Source organism: Puntigrus tetrazona, chromosome 4 (assembly GCF_018831695.1).
Source record: "Puntigrus tetrazona isolate hp1 chromosome 4, ASM1883169v1, whole genome shotgun sequence".
Taxonomy (NCBI): domain Eukaryota; kingdom Metazoa; phylum Chordata; class Actinopteri; order Cypriniformes; family Cyprinidae; genus Puntigrus; species Puntigrus tetrazona.
Window position 1 is genome coordinate 26,292,722 of NC_056702.1, and position 16,034 is coordinate 26,308,755.

A 16,034-nucleotide genomic window follows, 5' to 3' on the forward strand; every position below is an offset into this window, starting at 1 on the left:
CACTGTTAACATTCATTGCACTCCACTGTATATATCTTTGTAAATGTATGTACATATCCACTGTACATACTCTTGTAAAATTGTCTATACATATCCTGTATATCCTGCTCTTTCTTATGTACATAACGATCTGTAAATTGTTTACACATAATCACTGTAAATTCCCCCTTCTCATCTGTAATTTAATTTGTACATATTTATCTTTGTAATTTATATTTATATTTGTACCTATATCCTGCACTTGCTGCTTATTGCACTCCTGGTTAGACCTAAACTGCATTTCGTTACCTTGTACTTGTACATGTGTAATGACAATAAAGTTGAATCTAATCTAATCTTGAGCTGATTGTGCTTGTACCAGAGTTTCCAGCTGTGGACGTGACGGGGACCTGTATCGCTTTGTGCTTGTTCTTGACCTGTCAGCGTATCCCTGGTGGTCTAGTGGTTAGGATTCGGCGCTCTCACCACCGCGGCCCGGGTTCGATTCCTGGTCAGGGAACTTCTTTTGGCCATCTATAGTCACGCTGTGACGGAAGTTGGGAAGAGCCAAGTCACAAAGTCACACGACACATAGTCCATAGCAAGACTAGAATATGACTATAGTCACGCTGTGACGGAAGTTGGGAAGAGCCAAGTCACAAAGTCACACGACACATAGTCCATAGCAAGACTAGAATCACCCGAAGACACAGAGTGATGGCAGAACAGATACTACGAACTGTTCATTTTTAGTCTCCTCCAGTACAAAACAGTCACTTCAAATACCCTCTTGATGCCTTAGAAAACACCCATGGCATCGATAGGTAAACTCTATCTCCAGGAAAAACAGGCATTTGTCTATCTTCTAATCCAGGGGGAAAAGACTAAGCTGGAAAAACGTCCATGGTATCCAAAGGTCAAAAACAGGCATTCATATGGGAACAGTTGGAGGAGTGTGGCGGGATTCTGGGCCACATTTTTTCAGCAGCTCGACCAATGACCCAGGAAAATAAGTCTTTTGTCTTTTGTTGTGGAATTTTAAAAGTAAGCAAGGCTACAATTACCCGAAGACACAGATACTACGAGCTGTTCATAATAGTCTCCTCCAGGACAAAACAGTCACTTCGTGCCTTAGAAAAAACCTGTGGTCAAGCTGTGACGGAAGCTCGGAAAAGCCACGCCCAAAAATCAAATGGCGGCCATGGCGAAAAACAACTCCTTCGAGCCGGAGTTGAACCAGCGACCTAAGGATAACAACCTCCTTTGCTACAGTCCTCCGCTCTACCAACTGAGCTATCGAAGGCACACGCTCTGTGAGCAGAACCTTTTTTCAGCTTTCTGCAGTTCGACCAATGACCCGGAAAAGAAGCTTCTGGCGAACCAACTGCTAGTTTGACGAAGGAAGCAAAAAGCAAAACAGCCTTCACATACCGGGAGTCGAACCCAGGCCGCCTGGGTGAAAACCAGGAATCCTCACCGCTAGACCATATGGGAACAGAATGAAGAGTAGATTCTGGGCCATTTTCCATGCGTGTGGCCGGCCCTGATTTCGTAGAGGTCTTTAGCTTTTGTTGTGGGATTTTAAAAGGAAGTAAGACTAGAATTACCCGAAGACCCAAACTGATGGCAGAACAGATATTGAGGCAAATTGAGAAATTATCCCTGAAATGGAGATGCAGTTTGAATACTATACGTGGCGGATTATTAGTTGAGTTTGATTTAGTTGACAAGTTTTTCTCTGCGCCCAGGTGGCAGCAAGGAATAAAGAGAGAGCGAGCCAGCCAGGAGTCGAACCTAGAATCTTCTGATCCGTAGTCAGACGCGTTATCCATTGCGCCACTGGCCCACTGACAGAACGGCAGACAGTCCGGGCAGACAGAACGGCGGATGACTCCGGTAAGACCAGAGGCGGGGGATTGTGCATTTATACTAACAATGCTTGGTGCACAAACTCTGTTATCGTTGGGAGACACTGCTCAGCCAACCTAGAGTTTCTCATGGTTAAGAGTAGACCGTTTTATCTGCCACGGGAGTTCACATCAACCATCATAACTGCTGCTTATATTCCACCCGATGCTGATGCCAAGCTTGCTATGAATGAACTTCATGCAGCCATCATTAAACAACAGGCTGCTCACCCGGAGGCTGCATTTATTGTTGCGGGGGATTTTAATCACTCTAACTTGAAGGCAGTACTCCCTAAATTTCACCAGAACGTTTTCTGTCACACCAGAGGAAACAGAACTTTGGACCATGTATACACAAACATGGCTGAAGCCTATGCTGTGACCCCCTCCCCATCTAGGACAATCGGATCACCTTTCTTTGTTCCTCACCCCAAGTACTCCCCCTCATCAACCGTGTGAAGCCATCAGTGAGGACCATCAAAGTCTGGCCAGTGGGGCTGACTCCACACTCCAGGACAGGTTTCAACACACAGACTGGAGTATGTTTGCTTCCCAGGCTACCTGTGGCTCTCACACGGATATAGACCACTACACTTCCTCTGTTCTGGATTACATCAACACCACCATAGACAGTGTTACTACCCAGAAACAGATCACCACATACCCAAATCAGAAGCCATGGATGAACAAGGAGGTGCGCCTTCTGTTGAAAGCACGCAACACTGCCTTCAGATCAGGTGACGCACAGGCCTACAGCACTTCCAGGGCAAATCTGAAGAGGGGCATCAAAAGGCCAAGTACTGCTACAAGCTGAAGTTAGAGGAGCACTTTTCCAACTCTGACCCTCGACGCATGTGGCAGGGCATCCAGGCCATCAGTGATTACAAGCCCAACCACTCCACCCCCACAGCACCAAATGTCTTCTTTCTGGACAAGCTTAATGACTTTTATGCTCGCTTTGAGAGGGATAATAATGAAACGGTCACCAAGATCACCCCTTAACCGACCCACCCATCACACTCACCTCCTCAGAGGTTTACACTGCACTAAGCCGGATCAACGCGCGCAAGGCTGCTGGACCAGACGGTATCCCTGGACGCGCATTTCACGGGCATGTGCAGAGCAGCTCGCTGGGGTATTCGCGGACATTTTCAACATGTCCCTTGCCCAAGCAGCTGTACCAACATGCTTCAAATCCACCTCCATTGTGCCAGTGCCGAAAATCTCAAGCCCAGTGTGCCTAAATGACTACCGCCCTGCAGCACTCACACCCATCGTTATGAAGTGCTTTGAGCGACTAGTCCTGTCACATCTGAAGGACTCTCTGCCTTCCACACTGGACCCCCACCAGTTTGCCTACCAAGGCAATAGGAGCACTGAGGACGCAGTCTCCATCGCACTGCACTCTGTACTCACACACTTGGACAATAAAAACACTTACGCACGGATGCTGTTTGTTGACTTCAGTTCAGCATTCAACACGGTCATACCCTCTAAGTTAATCACCAAACTCAGAGATCTGGACATTAACACCTCACTGTGCAACTGGGTTATGGACTTCCTGACCAACAGACCTCAGCATGTTAGGTCAGGCCACATCCGCTCCACCACTATCACTCTCAACACCGGTGTACCACAAGGCTGTGTGCTGAGCCCCTCCTCTACTCCCTCTTCACCCACGACTGCAGGCCTGTGTTTGGATCTAACTCCATCATCAAGTTTGCAGATGACACTACGGTGATCGTTCTCATCAGCAACAACGATGAGACTGCCTACAGAGAAGAGGTCCAGCATCTGGCCACGTGGTGCAAAGACAATAATCTGCTCCTTAACACCACCAAAACCAAGGAGCTCATTGTGGACTTCAGGAAGGTGAGAAGAGGCACACATGATCCCATCCACATTAATGGGATTGCTGTGGAGCCTGTCTCATGCATCAAGTTCCTGGGAACCCACATCTCTGAAGATCTGTCCTGGACCACCAACACCTCCAGCCTGGTCAAGAAGGCTCACCAGCGTTTATTCTTTCTGAGGAAACTTAAGAAGAACCAGCTGTCCTCAGCCATCCTGGTGAACTTCTATCGCTGTACAATAGAGAGCATCCTAACAAACTGTGTCACAGTCTGGTATGGGAGCTGCTCTGTTGCTGAGCGTAAGGCACTGCAGCGGGTGGTGAAAACTGCCCAGCGCATCACAGGAACTCCACTTCCATCCATTGAGGACATCCAGAAGAAACACTGTTTGCGTCGAGCTTGCAGTATTCTTAAAGACTCCTCTCTCCCCTGCCCACAAACTGTTTTCCCTCCTGCCATCTGGCAGGCGATTCAGATTCCTCGGACTAGAACAAGTAGACTGAGGAACAGCTTTTTTACCAGAGCTGTCTCACTACTGAATTCTACCCCCCACTGATGTCTGCCCCACCCACCCCATTAAAACAAAAATACAAAAATGCACTGTTAACATTCATTGCACTCCACTGTATATATCTTTGTAAATGTATGTACATATCCACTGTACATACTCTTGTAAAATTGTCTATACATATCCTGTATATCCTGCTCTTTCTTATGTACATAACGATCTGTAAATTGTTTACACATAATCACTGTAAATTCCCCCTTCTCATCTGTAATTTAATTTGTACATATTTATCTTTGTAATTTATATTTATATTTGTACCTATATCCTGCACTTGCTGCTTATTGCACTCCTGGTTAGACCTAAACTGCATTTCGTTACCTTGTACTTGTACATGTGTAATGACAATAAAGTTGAATCTAATCTAATCTTGAGCTGATTGTGCTTGTACCAGAGTTTCCAGCTGTGGACGTGACGGGGACCTGTATCGCTTTGTGCTTGTTCTTGACCTGTCAGCGTATCCCTGGTGGTCTAGTGGTTAGGATTCGGCGCTCTCACCACCGCGGCCCGGGTTCGATTCCTGGTCAGGGAACTTCTTTTGGCCATCTATAGTCACGCTGTGACGGAAGTTGGGAAGAGCCAAGTCACAAAGTCACACGACACATAGTCCATAGCAAGACTAGAATATGACTATAGTCAGCCAAGGGAAGAGCCAAGTCACAAAGTCACACGACACATAGTCCATAGCAAGACTAGAATCACCCGAAGACACAGAGTGATGGCAGAACAGATACTACGAACTGTTCATTTTTAGTCTCCTCCAGTATAAAACAGTCAGTTCAATTACACACTTGATGCCTTAGAAAACACCCATGGCATCGATAGGTAAACTCTATCTCCAGGAAAAACAGGCATTTGTCTATCTTCTAATCCAGGGGGAAAAGACTAAGCTGGAAAAACGTCCATGGTATCCAAAGGTCAAAAACAGGCATTCATATGGGAACAGTTGGAGGAGTGTGGCGGGGTTCTGGGCCACATTTTTTCAGCAGCTCGACCAATGACCCAGGGAAAAGAAGTCTTTTGTCTTTTGTTGTGGAATTTTAAAAGTAAGCAAGGCTACAATTACCCGAAGACACAGATACTACGAGCTGTTCATAATAGTCTCCTCCAGGACAAAACAGTCACTTCGTGCCTTAGAAAAAACCTGTGGTCACGCTGTGACGGAAGCTCGGAAAAGCCACGCCCAAAAATCAAATAGCGGCCATGGCGAAAAACAACTCCTTCGAGCCGGAGTCGAATCAGCGACCTAAGGATAACAACCTCCTTTGCTACAGTCCTCCGCTCTACCAACTGAGCTATCGAAGGCACACGGCGTGTGAGCAGAACCTCATTTTTTCAGCTTTCTGCAGTTCGACCAATGACCCCAGGAAAAAGAAGCTTCTGGCGAACCAACTGCTAGTTTGACGAAGGAAGCAAAAAGCAAAACAGCCTTCCCATACCGGGAGTCGAACTCGGGCCGCCTGGGTGAAAAGCAGGAATCCTCACCGCTAGACCATATGGGAACAGACTGAAGAGTAGATTCTGGGCCATTTTCCATGCGTGTGGCCGGCCCTCGGATTTCGTAGAGGTCTTTAGCTTTTGTTGTGGGATTTTAAAACGAAGACTAGAATTACCCGAAGACCCAAACTGATGGCAGAACAGATATTGAGGCAAATTGAGAACTTATCCCTGAAATGGAGATGCAGTTTGAATAGTATACGTGGCGGATTATTAGTTGAGTTTGATTTAGTTGACAAGTTTTTCTCTGCGCCCAGGTGGCAGCAAGGAATAAAGAGAGAGCGAGCCAGCCAGGAGTCGAACCTAGAATCTTCTGATCCGTAGTCAGACGCGTTATCCATTGCGCCACTGGCCCACTGACTTGAGCTGATTGTGCTTGTACCAGAGTTTTCAGCTGTGGACGTGACGGGGACCTGTATCGCTTTGTGCTTGTTCTTGACCTATCAGCGTATCCCTGGTGGTCTAGTGGTTAGGATTCGGCGCTCTCACCGCCGCGGCCCGGGTTCGATGCCCGGTCAGGGAACTTCTTTTGGCCATCTTTAGTCACGCTGTGACGGAAGTTGGGAAGAGCCAAGTTACAAAGTCACACGACACATAGTCCATAGCAAGACTAGAATCACCCGAAGACACAGAGTGATGGCAGAACAGATACTACGAACTGTTCATTTTTAGTCTCCTCCAGTACAAAACAGTCACTTCAAATACCCACTTGATGCCTTAGAAAACACCCATGGCATCGATAGGTAAACTCTATCTCCAGGAAAAACAGGCATTTGTCTATCTTCTAATCCAGGGGGGAAAGTCTAAGCTGGAAAAACGTCCATGGTATCCAAAGGTCAAAAACAGGCATTCATATGGGAACAGTTGGAGGAGTGTGGCGGGATTCTGGGCCACATTTTTTCAGCAGCTCGACCAATGACCCAGGGAAAAGAAGTCTTTTGTCTTTTGTTGTGGAATTTTAAAAGTAAGCAAGGCTAGAATTACCCGAAGACACAGATACTACGAGCTGTTCATAATAGTCTCCTCCAGGACAAAACAGTCACTTCGTGCCTTAGAAAAAACCTGTGGTCACGCTGTGACGGAAGCTCGGAAAAGCCACGCCCAAAAATCAAATGGCGGCCATGGCGAAAAACAACTCCTTCGAGCCGGAGTCGAATCAGCGACCTAAGGATAACAACCTCCTTTGCTACAGTCCTCCGCTCTACCAACTGAGCTTATCGAAGCGGCACACGGCGTGTGAGCAGAACCTCATTTTTTCAGCTTTCTGCAGTTCGACCAATGACCCCAGGAAAAGAAGCTTCTGGCGAACCAACTGCTAGTTTGACGAAGGAAGCAAAAAGCAAACAGCCTTCCCATACCGAGTCGATCTCGGGCCGCCTGGGTGAAAAGCAGGAATCCTCACCGCTAGACCATATGGGAACAGACTGAAGAGTAGATTCTGGGCCATTTTCCATGCGTGTGGCCGGCCCGCGGATTTCGTAGAGGTCTTTAGCTTTTGTTGTGGGATTTTAAAAGGAAGACTAGAATTACCCAAGACCCAAACTGATGGCAGAACAGATATTGAGGCAAATTGAGAAATTATCCCTGAAATGGAGATGCAGTTTGAATAGTATACGTGGCGGATTATTAGTTGAGTTTGATTTAGTTGACAAGTTTTTCTCTGCGCCCAGGTGGCAGCAAGGAATAAAGAGAGAGCGAGCCAGCCAGGAGTCGAACCTAGAATCTTCTGATCCGTAGTCAGACGCGTTATCCATTACACTATAGCTGGGGAACAACAGTCTGTTAGAGGGGGGGAAGAAATGGAAGGCGAGGGAAGAAGGGGGAGAAGGGGGAAGAAGAGAAAAAAAGAGAAAAAAAGGCGAAAAAGAGAAAAAATGAGGAGGAAAGTGGCTCTAATCCTTTGTGCGCCAAAGCAATGTTTTTGTAAGTGTTTGTTTGAAATAAATTGCTTTTAAAAAACGTTTTCCTGTTGTTTTATTCATTTGTGAGGGAGAACGGTTGATCAAAAAACAAACAAAAACAAAGCTATACAGATTAATAAATCTTTTATATTTGTTACACATAAATAAAAATCTTAAATAAATAAAAAGTTTCCATTTCTCTTCTGTAAAAAAAAAAAAAAAAAAGAACTATACACATAAATAAAAATCTTAAATAAATAAAAGTTTCCATTTCTCTTTGGTAAAAAAGAAAAAAAACTATAGACATAAATAAACATCTTAAATAAAAGTTTCATTTCTCTTTGGTAAAAAAAAAAAAACTATACACATAAATAAACATCTTAAATAAAAGTTTCCATTTCTCTTTGGTAAAAAAGAAAAAACTATACACATAAATAAACATCTTAAATAAATAAAAAGTTTCCATTTCTCTTTGGTAAAAAAGGAAAAAAAACTATACACATAAATAAACATCTTAAATAAAAAGTTTCCATTTCTCTTTGGTAAAAAAGAAAAAAACTATACACATAAATAAACATCTTAAATAAATAAAAGTTTCCATTTCTCTTTGGTAAAAAGAAAAAAACTTTACACATAAATAAACATCTTACATAAATAAAAGTTTGAATTTCTCTTCGGTAAAAAAATAAAAATAAAACTATACACATAAATAAAACCTTCTTTTAGGTTTCTTTTTTTATTTAGTTTTTTTAATATTTTCCAACCACTGCTGCTTTGGTAGTGTCTCTACAGAGGGGCAGTATATAATGCCCTTGTATTGGCTGTGCCCAGTCTCCACTGTCCTAAACTGCCCAAATTTTTTACACGTATTGTGCTCTACTCTGCGGGTCAGTTTTCTAACTGGAGCACGAGCTGGAGCAGGAGGCCCTGTTAGTCCCTCATGAGGCCAATGGAGCCAGCATCACCAGCTGAGCACCTGGGAGTGGAGCAGGTAAAAGTCGCCGAGGATTTGAGGTATCTCCGCTGCAGCGATGTTCCTCTTCCTCTTCACACGTGCCTGGCCCACAGTGCTACTGGGCAGGTGGTATTGGTGAGATGGTCCTGCTTGGGGGGCAGAGATGGGGGCGCACATTGGCAGAGGGTAGAGGGTCGGCTGCCACAGACAAACGGCTAGGCAGTTGCAGCCCTTGCATCAAAACTGCGCTGTCCTGCCTTTTCACCCTCTTGTTGTGCCACTGAACCAGCGTGGTGTGGCTCACATTCACCAGCTGCAAGGTGGTCTGCTGCATAACGGCGGCATTGGTCAGAATGCGCTGCCTGATTTTTTTATAGTCCTCCAAGATGAGGTCCCACCTCGACACTGTGCCAACCCCTTCTTCTTTGGGCTTTTGTGAATGGCACAGAGCTTGACAAAAATGGTCTCGATGTGACGACAGCAATCTGGCCACTGGGCAAGAGGGGCAGTGGTGGTGAGTGCGTGCCTCTTTACACTTTCCACCCCTGGAGTGAACTCCTGCCTCTTCTTGGGGATCTGAACCTCCCGTGTCCAGCTTGCTCTGGTGTCTGGCAGCAAACACCACCCTCTGCTTATCATAGTCCAGCAGGTTCTGCCAAAGAGCAACTATGTTGCTCACCTAAGCAGATAGGGCATATTACACATAGCAAATGAGAAAACAAAACACGTGCAAGTGTTGACATATGGCAGGTCAATGGGGGGAAATAAGGAAACTTGAATGTTCCTGACCTGCTGGTTCGTGAGGATCAGCGATGACTGATTCTTAAGCTCCACCAGATACTCCGCCAGGCTGTCCACTCTGTCCATGCCTGGCACACCAGCACTATCTAAAGCCTGAGGAAAAAAAGACAGAAACGAGCAATATTATGACAGTTAAGTTTATACAGTTAAGTTGGACAAAAAACAAATACATATATACACATTTCTAGATGTGATTTTGTTGACAAGCATCAAGTTCAGATAGTATAAAGAAGCTTCAGATCATCTTAAACTCTTTGTTTAACTTTTCTTAGCATAACAGTTCATAATCTATATTTGATATTTGTAATACAAATGTTAAAATGTTTTGTATTTTAACTAATTATAATAAATATTTAACAAATAAAACTATTTTATTGGCAAAAACATAAATGTAATGATTTCCTGATAGAACAGAATAGAATAGAGTGTAAGAAAATATTAGGGAATACCCGTATGTTGGTAGAAAGGTTTCATTTATATATAATGTCATAAGCAATCCAAATCAGTCTGAGTGCACATATAACAAAGTATTTACATACCACAGATTCTGATGCACCTGGCATGGAGGAGGCAGCAGGCTGAATAAATGAAGCCGCAGCCAAGGTGGAGGAGGCAGCTGGCTGGACGTTGGAGGAGGCAGCTGGCTGGACGGTGGACGCAGAAGCTGGCTGGACGGTGGACGCAGAAGCCAAGGTGGAGGAGGCAGCTGGCTGGACGATGGAGGAGGCAGCTGGCTGGACGGTGGAGGAGGCAGCTGGCTGGACGGTGGAGGAGGCAGCTGGCTGGACGGTGTAGGAGGCAGCTGGCGGGACGGTGGATGCAGAAGCCAAGGTGGAGGCGGCAGCTGGCTGGACGTTGGATGCAGAAGCCAAGGTGGAGGAGGCAGCTGGCTGGACGGTGGAGGCAGAAGCAGGCTGGACGGTGGAGGAGGCAGCTGGCTGGACGGTGGAGGAGGCAGCTGGCTGGACGGTGGACGCAGAAGCCATGGTGGAGGAAGCAGCTGGCAAAAAATGGGGGGAGACAGAGAAGCTTGGGTCATTGGTAAGACTTGACTGAGTAATGTCATCTATTTGTACTTCCCCGAAGCCCTCGTCCTCTTCGTCCACGCCTTCATCCACATCCTCCAACAGGTTTTCTGTTTCCTCTGAGTCGGGGTCCACTACTAGGGGCTGTCCAGTCTGACTGAGCAGGTAGTCAACACCAAGCAGCAAAAAGGACACACACATACAGGAGAGGTCAAAATTTTGAACACATTACTATTTTTTATGTTTTTGAAAGATGCTTTACATGGTCAGGTTCAGCGATGAGAATAATAAAAGCAAAGACTCAGAACAGTGAAAACCCACAAACCAAAAGTTCACCTGGTATTTATCACGTTATTGTGTCGTCACAAGGATAGGAATACCAGTAAATTTTGTAAATAATATCAAACAAATCCAAGATCATTCTAAATATAACATTAACTACAAAGAAAATATTCACCATTGATAAAGTAGAAGAGGGCCTCAGGAATGACCGTGGGGCAGGAGCCGTGTCTGAAGCCTCAGATTGTGGAGGTGCAGCAGTGGCCTGTGATAAAGTAGCAGTGGCAGGCTGGAAACAACAGCAGAAGAGCATGAGGTGTATTGAAACAGCACAACAACATTGTGATATTGAAATTTAATGTAATTTTAAAATATATGACCTTGGTGGTGTGGAATCCACAACTGCATGCCTTGGACCCACCAAAGAGGGTGGTCTGTCCATGAGCTTGCAGGGGGCATTTCTCAATCTGAAAAATGTAAATTTTACTGTTTACTGATTTGGTCTGCACCATTGTCAGATGACCTGCACATTACATGTTATATTGTAGAGTCCCCCTTTTCCCCAGCCTTGTTGTGTTTTGTCACTTTCCTTATCTACAAAGAGATCCCAAATGTAGTTGTAAAAACCTTTTGGTGTTAAGGTTCCCGTGCTCCAGTGTCACACCTGGACGGAACACGTTCAGAGACCCAAAAGGCGGACACACCCCCTTCCCAACAGAACACAGTTCTACCAAGTTCTTTTCCATAATATAAGTGATTACTGTGAAATTGAGACCAATTTACCAATCGCACTAAACCCTTTCAAATGAAACCAAACATGAAAGTGAAGAACAATAGGTTCATAAGACACATGACATATAATGCCTTACTCTAATTAACTTTAAACCAAGTATTTTGGGCAGAAGGAGGGGAAGCAGGAAGAGCAGAGGTGAAGAGGGTGTCATAAACACAACAGGGGGTGGTGGTGTTGTTTGCTCTCTTTTTGAAGTCCTTTTGTTCCTTTGGATATCCCTTCTCAGATTAGTCTTATTGCATTTACAGGTTTTGATTCACCTCCGTACAATATAATGAGATACTGGTAACTTTACCTTCTGGTAGAGGTCATACCACTTCCGCTGCCGTGGTGCTGGTCTGTTGCCTCCAGAAGGCCATGCACCAGAGCTTGCAAAAGCCCTCAACCTGGTCATCCACTCGACATCACCCATGGCCTTGTGGGTCTTTGGCTTGGTACTCATCTAAACACAATTTGGAAATAACTCTAAATAATGTGCATTTTTGTACTGGACAACTACACAGACAATTTCAATTTGTTTATAATGATATAATTATATATATATATATATATATACACACACATTCAAGGTAACTAAATAATAGCACTCATTACAGCAAATGAAAATTATTTTACTACAAATAAATAATAAATAAACCTTGTTTTTAAAGTGTTACACTTTAATTATACAGTATTTGAACATTATTATTACTAAATGCACTTACAATAGAGGTAAGATTAGTTTTTGTTTAGTTTGAATAGTTACATCCAATTATGCCAATTTACTGTTATGTTAGTTACTACATTTAGTGTGTAATAATGACATCAAAAAATAAAACGCATTGTTAATTCAGTTCAAAACTGTGGTTAAACGTATGTTTCTTCATAGTAACTACACTTTTGTAACTGCACGTTTATATATCTATGGTTAATTGATTTATTACTTTCCTTTGTCATTTAAAATGATTATGTTTAGCATTTGCATATGTGTTTATACAAATAGTAATCAATCTGCAGACACAAAACAGGATTACTACATTCACACTATAGCAAAACGACAAATTTTGATGAACTATTGTTTTTCACCCAAAATAAATTTACAATTTTTTTGTTTAAATTACAGGCATATAAGAGTTTAATATGTGAGATTATAAACTATGAAACTATGCTAACAAAACACTTTTCCTACACTTTCACTATAGTAAATATTGCACATGCTATGCTAAACGTTTACGTTGTTTTTTTTTCAGTCAGATTTTTATGTATAGCAAAACTTTGTTTATACAGTTGAAACCTGATCTTCCAAAGAATAATAACAATAATAAAGAGATTACTACACTTTCACTACTGTACTTTACTGACTATATCTTCAAGCATTTTTTTTTACACTGCACGACAGTTTATACCGTTCGAGTAAAAAAAAATCATGGAACGTAATAAGTAAGATTAAAGGCAAACAACGCGACGACAAACACACGACAAAACACGTCATGGTTACTACACCACACGTCACTCAAGTCAAATCATTTAGAATTTCCCCGGGGAATTTAATGACAGTTGTAACGAACGCGAGATATAAAACGACTAAATGGAATTTAATAAGTAAGATTAAACGCAAATTGCAATTATAGAGATGATTTTAAAAACTCGCTACGAAGTCATAGTTTTTAAATGCAAAACAAGAACGATGGACGAAAACGTAATGAATTATCAGTTCAAAAACATAGCAAACGGAGAGAAAAAAACATTTAATACTTACTTTGTCGAATTATGCAATTTTCTTCTGTCGAATTGAAATCTGTCAATTTTCCTCAGGACTGCGTAAAGTCAGCTAAAACTAAGCAGTTTTATTCTCACTTGGATCTCACTTGGAAACGCGATTGGCCGGTGCGTTCGGCAACGCGATTGGCTCTCGTCCATTCTCGCAACACAGAGCGATTGGCTCCCAACAATGGACAGCTCGCGCTCTGATTGGCTCCCATCCATTCTCAAGCGCGATGCGGTTGGCCGTTCGTCCATTGTCAAATGGAAAGCGAGCTCGGCGATTGGACCGCAAAACCCAGACGATCCTGCTCCAGGTAGCGCCATTTAAGGCACGCTGCGTGAGAGCAGATCCTCATTTTTTCAGCTTTCTGCAGTTTGACCAATGACCCCGGGAAAAGAAGCTTCCGGCGAACAAACTGCTCGTTTGACGAAGCAAGCAAAGAGCAAAACAGCCTTCCCATACCGGGAGCCGAACCTGGGCCGCCTGGGTGAAAACCAGGAATCCTCACCGCTAGACCATATGTGAACAGACTGAGGAGTGTGGCAGGATTCTGGGCCATTTTTCATGCGTGTGGCCAGCCCGCGGATTTCGTAGAGGTCTTTAGCTTTTGTTGTGGGATTTTAAAAGGAAGTAAGACTAGAATTACCCAAAGACCCAAACTGATGGCAGAACAGATATTGTGGCAAATTGAGAAATTATCCCTGAAATGGAGATGCAGTTTGAATAGTATACGTGGTGGATTATTAGTTGAGTTTGATTTAGTTGACAAGTTTTTCTCTGCGCCCAGGTGGCAGCAAGGAATAAATCAACATAAATAGAGAGCGATCCAGCCAGGAGTCGAACCTAGAATCTTCTGATCCGTAGTCAGACGCGTTATCCATTGTACCACTGGCCCACTGTCTTGAGCTAATTGTGCTTGTACCAGAGTTTCCATCTGTGGACGCGACGGGTCCTGTATCACTTTGTGCTTGTTCTCAACCTATCAGCATATCCCTGGTGGTCTAGTGGTTAGGATTCGCGCTCTCACCGCTGCGGCTCTGGATTGATTCCCAGTCAGGGAACTTCTTTTGGCCATCTATAGTCACGCTGTGACGGAAGTTGGGAAGAGCCAAGTCACAAAGTCACACGACACATAGTCCATAGCAAGACTAGAATCACCCGAAGACACAGAGTGATGGCAGAACAGATAATACATGCTTTTCATTATAGTCTCCTCCAGTACAAAACAGTCACTTCAAATACCCACTTGATGCCTTAGAAAAAACCTGTGGTCACGCTGTGACGGAAGCTCGGAAAAGCCACGCCCAAAATCAAATGGCGGCCATGGCGAAAAACAACTCCTTCGAGCCAGAGTCGAACCAGCGATTTAAGGATTACAACCTCCTTTGCTACAGTCCTCCGCTCTACCAACTGAGCTATCGAAGGCACGCGGCATGAGAGCAGATCCTCATTTTTTCAGCTTTCTGCAGTTCGACCAATGACCCCGGGAAAAGAAGCTTCCGGCGAACAAACTGCTCGTTTCACGAAGGAAACATAGAGCAAAACAGCCTTCCCATACCAGGAGTCGAGCCGGGCCGCCTGGGTGAAAACCAGGAATCCTCACCGCTTTTGTTGTGGGATTTTAAAAGGAAGTACGGTAAGGTAACTTTTAAAAGTAAAGTAACCCTTTGACTTCCTGTACTTCACAGGAGAGTGCGTCCTTTCTCAACCATTCCAGCCTGATGGTAGAGAAGGAGGCCCCAGTGTCCACTAAGGCCTGTACTTGGCTGTCTATTGACCAGTACAGTTAGGTAGGGCTCAGCCTCAGCCCCCTTATTGGTTCTCTGTGGGTCTTGTCAATAATCCGCCTGGTCTGCCTGGCCCCAGACTGGGCTTTGTCTGGGCACCTGTTGGTTGGTAGACCACGGGACGTTTCTGGGGACACCTCTTCCTCTTCCCCGAGGCCCTCTCTCTAACAGGAGCCCGTCCCGTGCAGGAGGTTGTCCCCTCTATTCAGTGGGCAGTCTCTTTTCCAGTGATCACCTGCTCCGCACAGATAACACCCCTGCTCTCTCCCTGGTCTCCCGTAATGCCCCCTATAATTTTGGTTTTGCCACCCATGTCCAGAAGGTGGCCAGTCTGGCAGCGGGTCATATGGATAATCACGTGGGCCCTGAGGCTGATAGTTTGCTGCCCCTTGTGACACTTCCTGTCCCTTCATCCCCTGATTCATTACAGGCATTTGCAGAGCTCCTCTCTAGGCTTCTTTTTATTCTTTTCTTTTCTTTTTATCCCTTTCTTGTTTTTCCATGGCGCTGTCTACATAGTAAATGAAATACCTGGCCCATGTCTCTCCACTACCCCCACACATTTCTGGACTGTTTTCTACTTGTTGTTTTGCTTTTTCGGGAATTCCCTTCACTACTGCCTGCCTGTAAAACTCTTTACAGATGTCACTGCAATCTGGGTGCTGCCCTGTCCTTTCTTCCCATTCAGCTTCTGTCCTATGCAGATATGCTGATGCAGATTCTTCTGCTCCTATCTTAAATTTGATAGATTGATAAGTCATTTTTGGTGTTGGATAGAGGTTTGTAAGAGCCCTGCTTATTTGGGTAATTACTTTGGACAGTGGTTTCTCATTGGCCATGTCTTCTATTCTAGCTTCATCCTCTAGCGTAGTCATCTGGGTTCTGGTAAGCAGATGTCCCATTAGGGCCCTAAAGACCATGGGTTAATGTGGTGAGTTTATTTAACCA

At 44.3% G+C, this 16,034-nt stretch overlaps 1 long non-coding RNA gene and 10 other non-coding genes across 11 annotated transcripts; 3 read left to right on the forward strand and 8 right to left on the reverse strand.

The window, feature by feature from the left end:
• Positions 1-427: 427 nt before the first annotated feature.
• On the forward strand, positions 428-499 carry trnae-cuc. Its single transcript has one exon. It is a non-coding gene; the product is annotated as a tRNA-Glu (tRNA).
• A 696-nt stretch (positions 500-1,195) lies between these two features.
• Positions 1,196-1,282, reverse strand: trnay-gua. The gene is given in 2 exon segments: positions 1,196-1,231; positions 1,246-1,282. It is a non-coding gene; the product is annotated as a tRNA-Tyr (tRNA).
• Positions 1,283-1,401: 119 nt separating this feature from the next.
• trnae-uuc lies at positions 1,402-1,473 on the reverse strand. Its single transcript has one exon. It is a non-coding gene; the product is annotated as a tRNA-Glu (tRNA).
• A 279-nt stretch (positions 1,474-1,752) lies between these two features.
• On the reverse strand, positions 1,753-1,825 carry trnar-acg. The gene has a single exon. It is a non-coding gene; the product is annotated as a tRNA-Arg (tRNA).
• A 2,939-nt stretch (positions 1,826-4,764) lies between these two features.
• On the forward strand, positions 4,765-4,836 carry trnae-cuc. Its single transcript has one exon. It is a non-coding gene; the product is annotated as a tRNA-Glu (tRNA).
• Positions 4,837-5,522: 686 nt separating this feature from the next.
• Positions 5,523-5,609, reverse strand: trnay-gua. Its single transcript is given in 2 exon segments — positions 5,523-5,558; positions 5,573-5,609. It is a non-coding gene; the product is annotated as a tRNA-Tyr (tRNA).
• A 474-nt stretch (positions 5,610-6,083) lies between these two features.
• On the reverse strand, positions 6,084-6,156 carry trnar-acg. The gene has a single exon. It is a non-coding gene; the product is annotated as a tRNA-Arg (tRNA).
• Positions 6,157-6,252: 96 nt separating this feature from the next.
• trnae-cuc lies at positions 6,253-6,324 on the forward strand. Its single transcript has one exon. It is a non-coding gene; the product is annotated as a tRNA-Glu (tRNA).
• A 613-nt stretch (positions 6,325-6,937) lies between these two features.
• On the reverse strand, positions 6,938-7,025 carry trnay-gua. Its single transcript is given in 2 exon segments — positions 6,938-6,973; positions 6,988-7,025. It is a non-coding gene; the product is annotated as a tRNA-Tyr (tRNA).
• Positions 7,026-10,940: 3,915 nt separating this feature from the next.
• LOC122342589 lies at positions 10,941-11,951 on the reverse strand. Its single transcript, XR_006250605.1, has 3 exons — positions 11,851-11,951; positions 11,143-11,229; positions 10,941-11,051 (listed from the first exon to the last, which is right to left on the reverse strand). It is a non-coding gene; the product is annotated as an uncharacterized LOC122342589 (long non-coding RNA).
• Positions 11,952-14,637: 2,686 nt separating this feature from the next.
• Positions 14,638-14,724, reverse strand: trnay-gua. Its single transcript is given in 2 exon segments — positions 14,638-14,673; positions 14,688-14,724. It is a non-coding gene; the product is annotated as a tRNA-Tyr (tRNA).
• Positions 14,725-16,034: the final 1,310 nt, after the last annotated feature.